The sequence below is a fragment of the Nicotiana tabacum genome, chromosome 23, assembly GCF_000715075.1.
Source record: "Nicotiana tabacum cultivar K326 chromosome 23, ASM71507v2, whole genome shotgun sequence".
NCBI classification, from domain to species: Eukaryota; Viridiplantae; Streptophyta; class Magnoliopsida; order Solanales; family Solanaceae; genus Nicotiana; species Nicotiana tabacum.
This window is the reverse complement of record NC_134102.1, coordinates 63,840,222-63,853,130: the sequence shown is the minus strand read 5'-3', so window position 1 is coordinate 63,853,130 and position 12,909 is coordinate 63,840,222.

Sequence of the window (12,909 nt, the reverse complement as noted above, 5' to 3'; positions counted from 1 at the left end):
GTGGCGTAGGAGAGTAACATATAGAACACATCAGAACACGAATAAGGTCAACTCTAGCTGAAGATACACTTCCTCAACAATAGTTGTACTGTGTAGACAAATTCGACCCGATGTAGAACATACATTCTCATTAGGTCTACCTGGCCTCTAAATCAATTCCAATCCTCCCGAAATAGGTAGATAACCTCTGAAAAGCCCACAATAACATATCCATAGGACACACACTCGGCCGTAAACCTTTTAACATACCTTTACCGTTAACGACCATGGAACAATCTGCCTTTAAGAATCTACTCTTAGTCCTCAAATCCCTAGAATATCATAATCTTCATATCTGATCCCAACTACACTACTCAAATAACTAACACATTCATCATAAACGATCATCCCACGAGAAATACTTCCATAATTCTTTTGTGGCACATAGCAAAATTTGAACATCAACGGTCGATCAATCAGGCGATTATCGTAATACCAGTCAGGCATCCACAAGTCAAAGCACAATGCGCCTTTTGGAGTACGCGCCTTTTTCATGTGGTATCAAATAATGCTAGCATTCTTCTAAATATCTAAAATTGTCTATGCTATCTAGAACTCGTGACCCCATCCAGGAGAAAATCATAACACGCAATATTTTTCTTATGTCGGTAGCAGACATTTGACTCAAGCCGTGGTCGACACTATCAAGAACTCTTCGAGACCCGTCCGCACATAGCCAAGCCATCAGAACGGAGTTTCCCCAACTCAACCAAGTCACGCAAGCCGTCAAACCCAAGAGTCCTGCCACAAAATGCTAGTAAGGCATTACCACGCCAAAAAGGACCAATTAACTTTATTGCTATGTTGACCCAACACCACCGAGTTGACCCATTTCTTCGAATCCTCCTCAATTTGTCTTTAGGTTAACAATTCCCCTTGTCCGTACACAATGATCCTAAACCAAAGCTCACTACAGGAGATCCTAGCACGAACCACGTCGTCTAAAAGCCCATAAATCGTTGCATTTCCTCTTAAGCACCCAATAATGCCGCAATCGAGATACCCACTCTAAAGAGACCTTCTATGAATCTGAAGTTTTTTCTCTAACCTCTCTGATACTGAAATGTAGAATTAATAGTGCCACAAAAATACTGCAAGTCCCAGCACTATCCCATGCAAATCTCATACCTTGGCCATATACAATTCCGGGGAACCCTTCAGTACCACAAATATACCTCTGACCAAAACTGATATAACACATGACCATGCAATCTGATCATCGATAGTAGACTCCCCCATTTGGCGCGAATTCGTAGGACATAACATCTGATGATCCACAATACTAACCTTCATAGTTCGTACAACACCAATTATAAGACACCTCAAATCATCGACTAAGCGCATGTCCATCCTCGTGACAGTCAAGCCCGCTTCCTCAAGTGCCTTGAATGTCAATATGTACCTTTCTCTGAATAGAAGTCCCATACAAAACACATAGTCTCTAATACCACCAACTATCCTCAAATCAACATCCTCTCATGACCCCACCGCGATCACAACGACTAGGCAACCAATTAAATCTTCCCAAGCTCATATCCACCAACTAGATACCAGAACTAGCTGTACCCCACACATGAACAACTAAAGGACCTATCAATACATTCATGTCCTCAGTCTGGACAACACGCTGAGATAATGATCGAGCATCCATAGCCCCCTCGTAGCCCATCTGCAGCATCACAAATCGTCTTTGCATAGCTGATACCGAGTGCGCAGTATTGTATACGAGTGGATGCAAGGGAATGTAAGATATATGCTTCAAGCTGAATCAATGTCGCACGATAAGGAATGAAAGAAGTGGAATTTCCTAATAGTTTTGTAACCTCTCGAAGATAAGTACAGACGTATCTGTACCGATTTGCAAGACTCTACTAAACTTTCTTATGACTCATAGCACCTATGAACCTAGATCTCTGATACCAACTTGTCACGACCCCAAACTCCCGCCTTAGAAATTATGATGGCACCTAGTCTCTAAGACTAGGTGAGCCTAATACATGAAGAGATCTAATAGAAATAACCAATTCACCTATATAAAAATTAAACTGATAAATGAAGTAATGTAACTAAAACTGAACAACAGTTATACAATTCCCAGAACCGGTAGTACAGAGTCATAAGCTCTACCAAAATACACTGGAATTTCTAAGTACAATACTGCTTTGAAATGAAGATAAACAGTAGTAAAGATGATATTAGGAGGTGACTCTGAGGCATGCGAGCGTCAAGCAGGTATACCTTGAAGTCTCCAGCAGCGTAGACACTCTCAAAACCAACACAATCCGAAGTACATCGATCTGCACAAAAATGTGCAAAAGCGTAGCATGAGTACACCACAGCGGTACCTAGTAAGTATCACGACTAACTCGGTGGAATAGTGACGAGGTAAGTCGAGACACTCACTAGACATAAAACCCATACAAGATATTAACATAAAACTAGCAATGGAAGGAACATCAATATAAGGCTAACAACAGAAAGATTATTAATATAAAACCAACAATGGAATAATAAAAACACAAATGGCAATGAGAAGTAAATGGGTAAATAAGCAGCAACATAATAAGAATATAGATGAAATATGAATGAACTCAATCAAGGAAACAAATGACAATTCAAGTAAGCAAATCGATCCCAACGTATGACTTACAACAAGAATAACCCCGAGGCACCACACCTCGTAGCCACAAATCATAAGCCACAATTCCAAATCTTACATGCATGGCACCTCGTGCCCACAATATCGATCGCCTTCGCACGGAAAAGTCCATGTGCTACCTGTACATTGTATCTGTGTCAAATGCCAAATAAAATATTCGAGAGATTTATTTAAATACAATAAGGCATAATAACAATCTTGAATAAAGTAAGGCGTCAAATGAGATAATGAGTTTATTTTTTTGAAATCAAATAAAGAAAAATGAAGTACAATTTATACAAAATAGAGTATCAAATGAGTTTAGTTTAGAAATCAATAAGGTAAAGTAAAATAACATTTTTAAACAAAGTAAAACATCAAATAAGTTAACGAATTAAATATAGAATTTGTTAAAGTAAGGCATGATAACAATTTAAATATGGTAAAACATCAAATAGGGTAATGAGTTTAATTTGAGAACCTGATTAAAGTAAAATGTGATAACCATTTAAAATAAAGCACCGAGTGAGATAGCGAGTTTTATCTTAAGAGTCACATAACAAAAAACATGTTAATAATTTTTTTATTTAAAACCGCTATATTACCAACAACTCATCAGAATATGAGATAATACTACACGCAAGTAAATTTATCTTGACAGTCAATTTACCAAGTAACAACGGAGGTACATATTGGCACATTAAAGCAACACCGCAAACCACATAGAATGCATGCCTCACACAAGAAGTCACAATTGTTTTAACACAAGAATAACAACAAATAACCATATACAATCAAAATACAAGTGAAATAATTTAAGGAATAACCAATACCCATTCAAATCAACGAACCTTTCCAATTTAGAATGTACAACAAAATCACACTGAGGTACCACACCTCATGTTCTCATTTCACAAATCACAATCATCCTTATATCACCGCGTGAGCCTTGCATTTATTTAAAAAATATTTTTCCCGAAATAGCTCCACGCGTTTTAGCCCCCTTATCTCACCGCGTGGCTTCAAGTAATTCCCTTAATAGCAACACGCGTATAAATCCTGCCTTATCTCACCGCATGCGTTTCAATACCCACCCTAATACCACCGCATGCGTGTCAATATTACAACTCAATAATCAACTCGCACCACACGTTCCCATAGGCCACAATATTACTAAAATTAACAATACCAATGTTACCACAACACATAGCCCACGGCTCAACCACAATATATACAAGAATCTCAATAACAACAAAAATGAATGTATTTCAACTAAACAAAGAAAGATATCCCAATAATCAATACTTAATAATGAAGGTATTCCCATGAAATGGCAACTTCCAACTAAGGTACATAACATAAGCTTAACATTGAAAGAGATAGCATGAAATGAAAACTACGACTAAATGCATGAGAATAACTCAACAATGAAGAGAATCGCATAAAACAACAACTACAAATAAATGCATATAAGAGCAACCTTGACAATGGAAACTAGAACATGTAATAACCACTTCAATTAAGGCATGTAAGACTAAACTTCACATCGGAAGATAGAACAAATAATAATAACTTCAATCAGGTGCTTATAAGTAGCCTAAGAGTCTAAATCGTTCAAATACCGCATATAAGCCCGTGTACACACTCATCACCTTGTGTACACGTCTTTCACATAGTTCAAATAGTACAGTCAATCTAAATCCTAAGGGGTATTTCCCCCACACAAGGTTAGGCAAGATACTTACCTCAATTAGGCTAAATCAATACTCAAAATAGCTTTTCCTCTGCAAATTCACCTCCGCTAGGCTCAAATCTAACCAAAAATGACTTAATAATATCAAATAATGCAAGAAAAATTAATTTCAATTAATAAAGCTATGATCTTTATACAATTCTCCAAAAGTTAACAAAAGTCAACAAAAGTCAACCCCAGGCTTGCCCGGTCAAAACCCGAGTCCAAGGGTAGATCTCGACTATCCATAACCCCACGAGTTCATATATGTGTTTTGTTTTCAAATCTAAGTCCAATTCGACTCTCAAATCTCAAATTTTATTTTTCAAAACATAGACAAAAATCCCCAAAATTCCTCTTAGAAATTCATGAATTTAATGTTAAATGTCATATATAATCATGTAATAAAATTGAGAATTGATAAAAATTACTTACTCAATAGTTTTGTAAGAAATTATCTCCATAAAATCGCCTCCTACCGAATCTAGGGTTCAAAATATGATAAAATGAAGCTAAGTCCCAAAATACTCAGATATAAACAAGCTGCAGATGTCGCATTTGCGACCTGGGGTACGCAAAAGCGAAAAGCCTTCGCAAAAGCGAAGCTTGAACAATTCTGAAACCATCGCAAAAGCGACAAATATGTCACAAATGTGAACACTTGCTTTTTCGCAAAAGCAACCTTTCCCTAGCCCTGGCCTCTATCGCAAATGCAATCCAGAGTTCGCAAAAGCGAACTCTGCATGCCTCAGTCAACTTCACAAAAGCGAGGAGAAACTCGCAAATGCGAGACCAGAACACCAGCAAAACTTTAATCTCTCTCAAACACTCTGAAACGCATCTGAAACTCACCCGAGCCTCCAGAGCTCCACACCAAACATCCACACAAGTACATAAGTATCATACGAACTCGCTCGTGCAATCAAAATACCAAGATAACATCCGAAACCATGATTCAGACACCAAAACACATGAAAATCACAATGAACTTCAAGAACTTCTAAAAACACAACCACGCGTCTGGTTCCTATCAAACCAACTCGAAATGATACCTAAAATGACACCTATCATTCGCCTTTTTATCCTTCAAAATTAGCTTTCACATTAGATGTCACGACCCGAAATTCCCATCGTCGGGACCATGATGGCGCCTAACATTTCACTTGCTAGGCAAGCCAACGTTAGAACAATTTATCCTTTTTAACAATTTAAACTTAATTAATGAAGAAGAACTGATTTAACTGCAATAATCCAAATATAAATGCGGAAGCTAAAACCATAAAAACATCTGCTACAAATCCCTGAACCCGGTGTCACAAGGGCATGAGCTTCTAGAGTAATGCATACAAGGGTCTGAAATAAATACAAAGGTGTCTGAATGAAAATACAAAGCTAAATAAAAATAAAGACGGGGACTTCAGGAGCTGTGGGCGCTAAGCAATTGTACCTCAAGTCTCCGCAGGCTGTCCAATCCGAGCTCTCTAGTAGTCGCCACTGGGACCGTCTCCAAAATCTGCACAGTGTGCAGAGTGTAGTATCAGTACAACCGACCTCATGTACTGGTAGGTGCCAAGCCTAACCTCGATGAAGTAGTGACGAGGCTAAGGTGGGTCACCTACACTACAACCTGAACGCAGTATATAATAATGACAGAAAATGGGAATACTGAACGGATTAAACAGCCAACTGAAAATAATAACCACAGCCTCAAGAATAAAACAGTGCCGTCCAGAATCACCAATTTTTAATAATTCAGATACAAATACCAAAAGAAAACCAACACAGCTCAAGAAATGGAAACATATAGGTTGTTGCGGCGCGCAACCCGATCTGACCAGACAACACAAATTCCTCCCTTATTTCACCATACATATATATATATATATATATATATATATATATATATATATATATATATATATATATATATATATATATGTGTGTGTGTGTGTGTGTGTGTGTGTGTGTGTGTGTGTGCGCTTAACCCGATCCCACCATATGTCAATATCAGAATCATAATTCACCATTATTTCACCATGTCAATCCACCCTTATTCCACCTGTTGCGGCGTACAACCCGATCCTACCGTATAGTACAAATTCACCCGTATTCCACCTCAACATATCACCCTTATTTCACCTGTTGCGGCGTGCAACCCGATCCCGCCATATCAATATCAAGTACTCAATAAGCATAGTAAAACTCACAATTCAAATCATAGAAAAACCCTTTACAATTCCAAGACACCAAACTGAACAAATAGGAAACCTTGTACAATATGATAATCCGAATAAGTAATACTACACAGCGAGACCAATGTAGAATTTACAACTACAAGGTACATATAAACCAACTTGAGCAAATGGTAGGAGATTATGAAACTATGGAAAGAACTAATATCATAAACAGGAGGAAACAATGACTACAAGTGGCAATTAGGCATGGAAACACATTTAGAGCATATAACAACTAAGACAGGGAGAGCGATAATATAAGAAGAACGAGAAAACAGGGAAAAACAGATAATTCGGCGGTGCATAAGCACTCATCACCTCACATATACGCCGCTCACATGAAATTCACATAGCAAATAGTCTGAGGGTTCCTAATTCCCCCAAGTCAAGGTTAGATACAACATTTACCTCGCTCCAAAGACCACTCAAAGCTCAACCACAGCTTTGCCTTTCAAACCAGCCTCCAAACCAACAATATCTAGCAAATTACCAAGAAAATGATTCAAAATAAGCCTTAGGGATCACCCACGATTGCAAAAGATTCAATTTAGGTCATTATTGAAAAAGTCAACAAAAGTCAACTCCCGGGCTCGCTTGGTTCAAACCCAAAATTCGGACCAAAACCCGATTACCCATTCACCCCCGAGCCCGGTTATGTAATTTATTTTGGAATCCGACCTCAATTTGAGGTCTAAATCCCAATTCCTCAAAAATCCCTAACTCTACCCAAACCCCCAAATTTCCACCATGAAAACACTAGATTTTAGGTTAAAAACTTGTGAAATGTAATGAAAGATTGAAAGAAACTAGTTTAGAATCACTTGTGGGAAGAAGAAGTCTTGAAAAAATTGCCTTTAATGTTTTAGGTTTTGAAAATTTGAGAAATGAACCAAAAATCCCGTCTAAGTCATATTTGTTCTGTCGCATTTGCGACCTGGGACCGCAAATGCGAAGATTTCATCGCAAATGCGAGAAATGTCACACCTTTGCAATCTTCACAAATGCGAACTCAGGCTTGATCACAAATGCGACCCAGTGATCGCAAATGCGAGAATGGCTATGTCTGCTGCCTTCGCAAATGCGAACTAGTGTTCGCAAATGCGGACTGCCAGGATCGCAAATGCGATCAAAACTTCGCAATTGCGAAGGTCTTCCCCCCAGCCCACTGCTCGCAAATGCGATGGTCTCTTCGCAAATGCGAGGCTCGCATTTGCGAGCCAGACCTCACAAATGCGAAGTGTGCAGATCAGTTGCAGCAACTGCTATGATTACTAAGTTCAAAACACCCAGTAGCCTGTCTGAAACTCACGTGAGCCCTCGGGGCTCCAAACAAAACATGCACACAAGTCCTAAAATATCATACGAACTTGCTCGCGCAATTAAATTGCCAAAATAATACCTAGAACTACGAATTGAACACCAATTCAAAGGAAATTTTCAAGAAGACTTTAAAACTTCTATTTTCACAACCGAACATCCGAATCACGTCAAACCAACTCCGTTTCTCATCAAATTTTACAGACAAGTCATAAATATTATAGTGGATCTGTACCGGGCTCTGGAACCAAAATACGGACCCGATATCAATAAATCCAAACATCAGCCGATTCTTAAATATCATAAATCTTTCAAACTTTTAATTTTCAACAAAAATCAATAACTCGGGCTAGGGACCTTCGAATTTGATTCCGGGCATACGCCCATGTCCCAAATTACGATACGGACCCACCGGGACCATCAAAATACGAATCTGGATTCGTTTGCTCAAAATGTTGAACGAAGTCAACTCAAATGAAGTTTTTTTGGGGCAAAAATTCTTATTTTTCACAGTTTTTAACATAAAAGCTTTCCGAAAAGACGTCCGGACTGCGCATGCAAATCAAGGAGGGTAAAAATGAGATTTTAAGGCTTCGGATCACAAAATTAAGTTTTAAACCATAAGATGACCTATCGGTCCATCACGTTGGAGAAATAGTAATTTAAGTTATTTTCCTAAATTGTAGGAATAGTCATTTAATTATTTTCCTAATATTTAGAAACAATTACTTAATTATTTCCTTAATGCGCAAGAGTTTGATCTAGAAAATCATGTTATTTAGTTGGAGTCCTTCGTATAAACTCTATTTAGATTTAGGGTATTGAATTTCAAGCACTTCACCAGTATTGTTTTATATTAGCTTTACGAGTATTTTTTTTTTGTTATAAAAGTTTAGGTTTAGTAGTCCTTATTTTCCTTTTCTTGGTTTTGGAGTCCTTATTTTCCCCTCTTTTTTCCAGTTTTAGGAGTCCTTTTTCAAGGTTTACAAGTATTTCTTTTAAATAACAAAATATTCATTCAATTATTTTTCTTATTATCACGACCCAAAATCCAACTAGTCGTGATGCTAACCCAGCCCTCTAGGTAAGCCAAATAGTAACAATCCTATTCAAATGAGATTTAACTGAGAAAATAAATGATGAAATAGCTGAGCTTTTATACAAAATCTCAAGGACTGGTAGTACAAACCACGAGCTTCTAAGATTTAGAGTTTACAAATCTGGTATGAAATAAATACATTATCTATTTGAAATATACATGAACAAATTAATAATTCTAAAGCTACCAAGAACAAGAGGTAGTTATGACTAGATCGCAGGTACATCTTCAATGCTAGCTCCCGCCATGCACAGCAACATCAGCATCCAAAATCTGCACGCAAGGTGCAGAAATGTAGTATGAGTACAACCGACCCCATGTATTCAATAAGTAACTAACAAATCTAACCTTAGGTCGAGAGCAGTGACGAGCTTGGACAACGATCAGGGTTCAACACCAATATTCAACATCAACTCATAACAATACAATAAAAGGAGTACAAGAAACAACTCGAAGATATGATGCTCAACTCGTTCACAGTTGCGGAAAAATAGGCATGTTTTTCAAGTATAATAGTAAAACCCAAATCTTTTACCGAAATCACCAAAATGTGAGTATATCAGAAAATTGTGATTTTTTCCAAAAGCTTTCAACAACAAATAAGATTCATTATCAGATAACATGAGGAAAGTACACCTCTATGTTTACATGTCAATATGCATGTCAAGTCATTAATTATCATATGTCGTCTAGCATGAGGAATATATGTCTCAATGCCTACATGTCAGATATGAATGTCACGATACCGTATAGCATGAGGGAAATGCATCTTTATGCCTACATTCCAAGTATGCATGTCAAATAAATGATTTCACGATGATATTCCCAGGTACTCTCGCCCTCAACATACTCAAGCTGTCTGCCTCAAATGCCCACTTCATCACACACACACAAAATCACTTAGCACTGTACGGGTGCCTCGCTCATAAGCCCCTCACCAAAGCACGTGTTATATATATATATATATATATATATATATATATATCATCAAACCTGCGCTCACTGTTGGTATGTCAGACTCCGGAGGGGCGGATCTTGTCCAAGCGCTAATATAAGCCAATCTGGCCTGCTGCGGCATGCAGCCCGATCCCACAATAATAAAGTCTATAAGGCCTGTTGCGGCGTGCAGCCCGATCCATATAATAATAACATATATATAGCCAATATGGCATGCTGCGGCATGCAGTCCGATCCTATAATCATCACTCACAATCAGGCTCGGCCTCACTCAGTCATCAATCTCTCCAGTCTCTCGGGCACGCGGATGTCATGCCAATCAGCCCAAACAATGATAACATGATGTGATAACAAATGATAATAAAGATTGAGATATGATATGTAAATGAATGTATGTGACTGAGTATGTAATTGCAATTCAAGCACATAACTCAACAGCAGAAATGACCTCAATGAGTCCCAACAGGATAAGCATATAGCCTAAACATGGTTTTTAACATGGATCATAGCTCAATTACTCTAGCACGTAGAAATTTCATGGATAAAAATAAGATTTGGTAGCTACACAGTACCACAGGATCAACTGAGTCACAATTCACACGGTGCACACCCGCACGCCCGTCACCTAGCATGTGCATCACCTCAACACTAAACACATAACACGTATATTCACGGATTCATACCCCCAACACCAAGTTTAGAAGTGTTACTTACCTCGAACAAGCCGAATCCAATACCGAGCAAGCCAAACGATATTCCAAAAATGTCATCCCGCACGTACAGACCTCCGAACGGCTCGAAACTAGCCAAAATCAACTCAAGAACATCAAATAATGCCAAAGGAAACAAACCCAATCGATAAAGGTCGAATCTTTAATCAAAAGCCCAAAGTCAACAAAAAAGTAAAATTCGAGCCCGCACCTCGAAACCTGACAAAACTTATAAAATTGGATAACTCATTGAACTACGAGTCCAACCATACTAGTTTCACTCAAATCCGACTCCGAATCGATGCTCAAAACTCAAATATTCACTTTATGAAATCTTAGACAAAACCCCCCAATTTCCCTTTTGAAATCATCAACCAAATACCAAAAACGAGGATAGATTCATGAAATATAATCAAAACTGAGTAGAGAACACTTACCCCAATTCATATGATGAAAATCGCTTCAAAAATCGTCTCAATCCGAGCTCCATAGCTCCAAATATGCAAAAATGGCCGAAACCTCTGAAATAGAGTACTTTATTTTCACTGGACGAATTAATGAATTGCGTTCGTGGAAATACCATCGCGATCGCGAAGAAGAAAAATGCAGTGCCCCAGAATTACTCTATGTGATCGCAGCAAAAGCCTCGCGAATGCGATACACAAGGCTCACAAAACTACGCGATCACATGAACAACATCGCGAACACGAATAGGAAACTAGCCTCCTGCCCAGCTCAGCCCAATCACCACGCGAACGCGTAGAAGCATATGCGAACACGATGAAGACCAGTCCTAACTCTACGCGAACGCAAAGCGCAAGTTCACAGCAGCCCAAAACACCTTTCGCGATCGTGACTCGACCTTCACGATCGCGAAGAACACCAGAAGCAATAGGTAACAGCAGAAAACCAGCCATGCAAAACCATTCGAAATGATCCGAACCACATCCGAAACTCACCCGAGCCCCCTCGGGACCCCGTCCAAATATACCAACAAGTCCCATAACATAACACAAATTTACTCGAGACCTCAAATCACACATAACAACATTAAAATCACGAATCGCACCTCAAATCAAACTTAATGAACTTTTGAACTTTCAACTTCCAAAACTCGTGCCGAACCATATCAAATCAACTCGGAATGAACTCAAATTTTGCGCACAAGTCCCAAATGATATAATGAAGCTATTCCAATTCCCGGAACCACGATCTGAATCTGATATCATCAAAGTTAACTCTCGGTCAAACTTATGAACATTCCAAACGTTTAAATTTTTAACTTTCACCAATTAGTGCCGAAACCTTCTAGAAATATCCAAATGCAAATTCGGGCATACGCCCGAGTCCAAAATCACTATCCGGACCTAACGGAACTATTAAAACTCCTATCCAGGATCAAATACTCAAAAGTCAAACTTGGTCAACTCTTCCAACTTAAAGCTTCTCAGTTGAGAATCATTCTTCCAAATCAATTCTGAATAACCTGAAAACCAAAACCAACGATTCATACAAGTCATAATACATCATACGATGCTGCTCAAGACTTCAAATAGCTGAACGGAATGCAAATGCTCAAGACGACCGGCTGGGTCGTTACACTTATATGTAGAATTTTGATATTAACTAAATTTTTTGTTATTAAATCATGCTTGAGAGTAAGAAAAAATATCTGGTAGTAATCTCAAAAATCATCATTAATTCTAATTCGTTTAAAATTCGATTATCAAGCTTAACTAAGAAAATATTTTAAATTTTAAGAATTTAAAAGATAGAGAAATGTTGGTAAGATTCAATAACGCTAATGATTGTACTTACATAAAAATGCGAAAGTGATATGTCATAGCGATTTTTTTATTACTCTGAACATAGAATTCTTATTGGATATATAATTATAGTTAAATATTTAAAACTTGAAATGAGCTAATATTAAAATATGAATCAACAAAAATAAATTATTCTCTTTAATGTTAACAAAAAATAATTAAGTTCTTAAATTAATTAACCAATATTTTTTTGAATTAACTAATTTGCGAAAAATTCAAGTCATTCTTTTGAAATCCATCTTACAAATCAGTTATAGTGTAGAATTAAGAGTCAAATTGTTAAAAATTCAAACATTAAACAATAATGATGAAATATTAGAAGACAAAATATACTCTCAGTGAGTTGTCATTAATTAT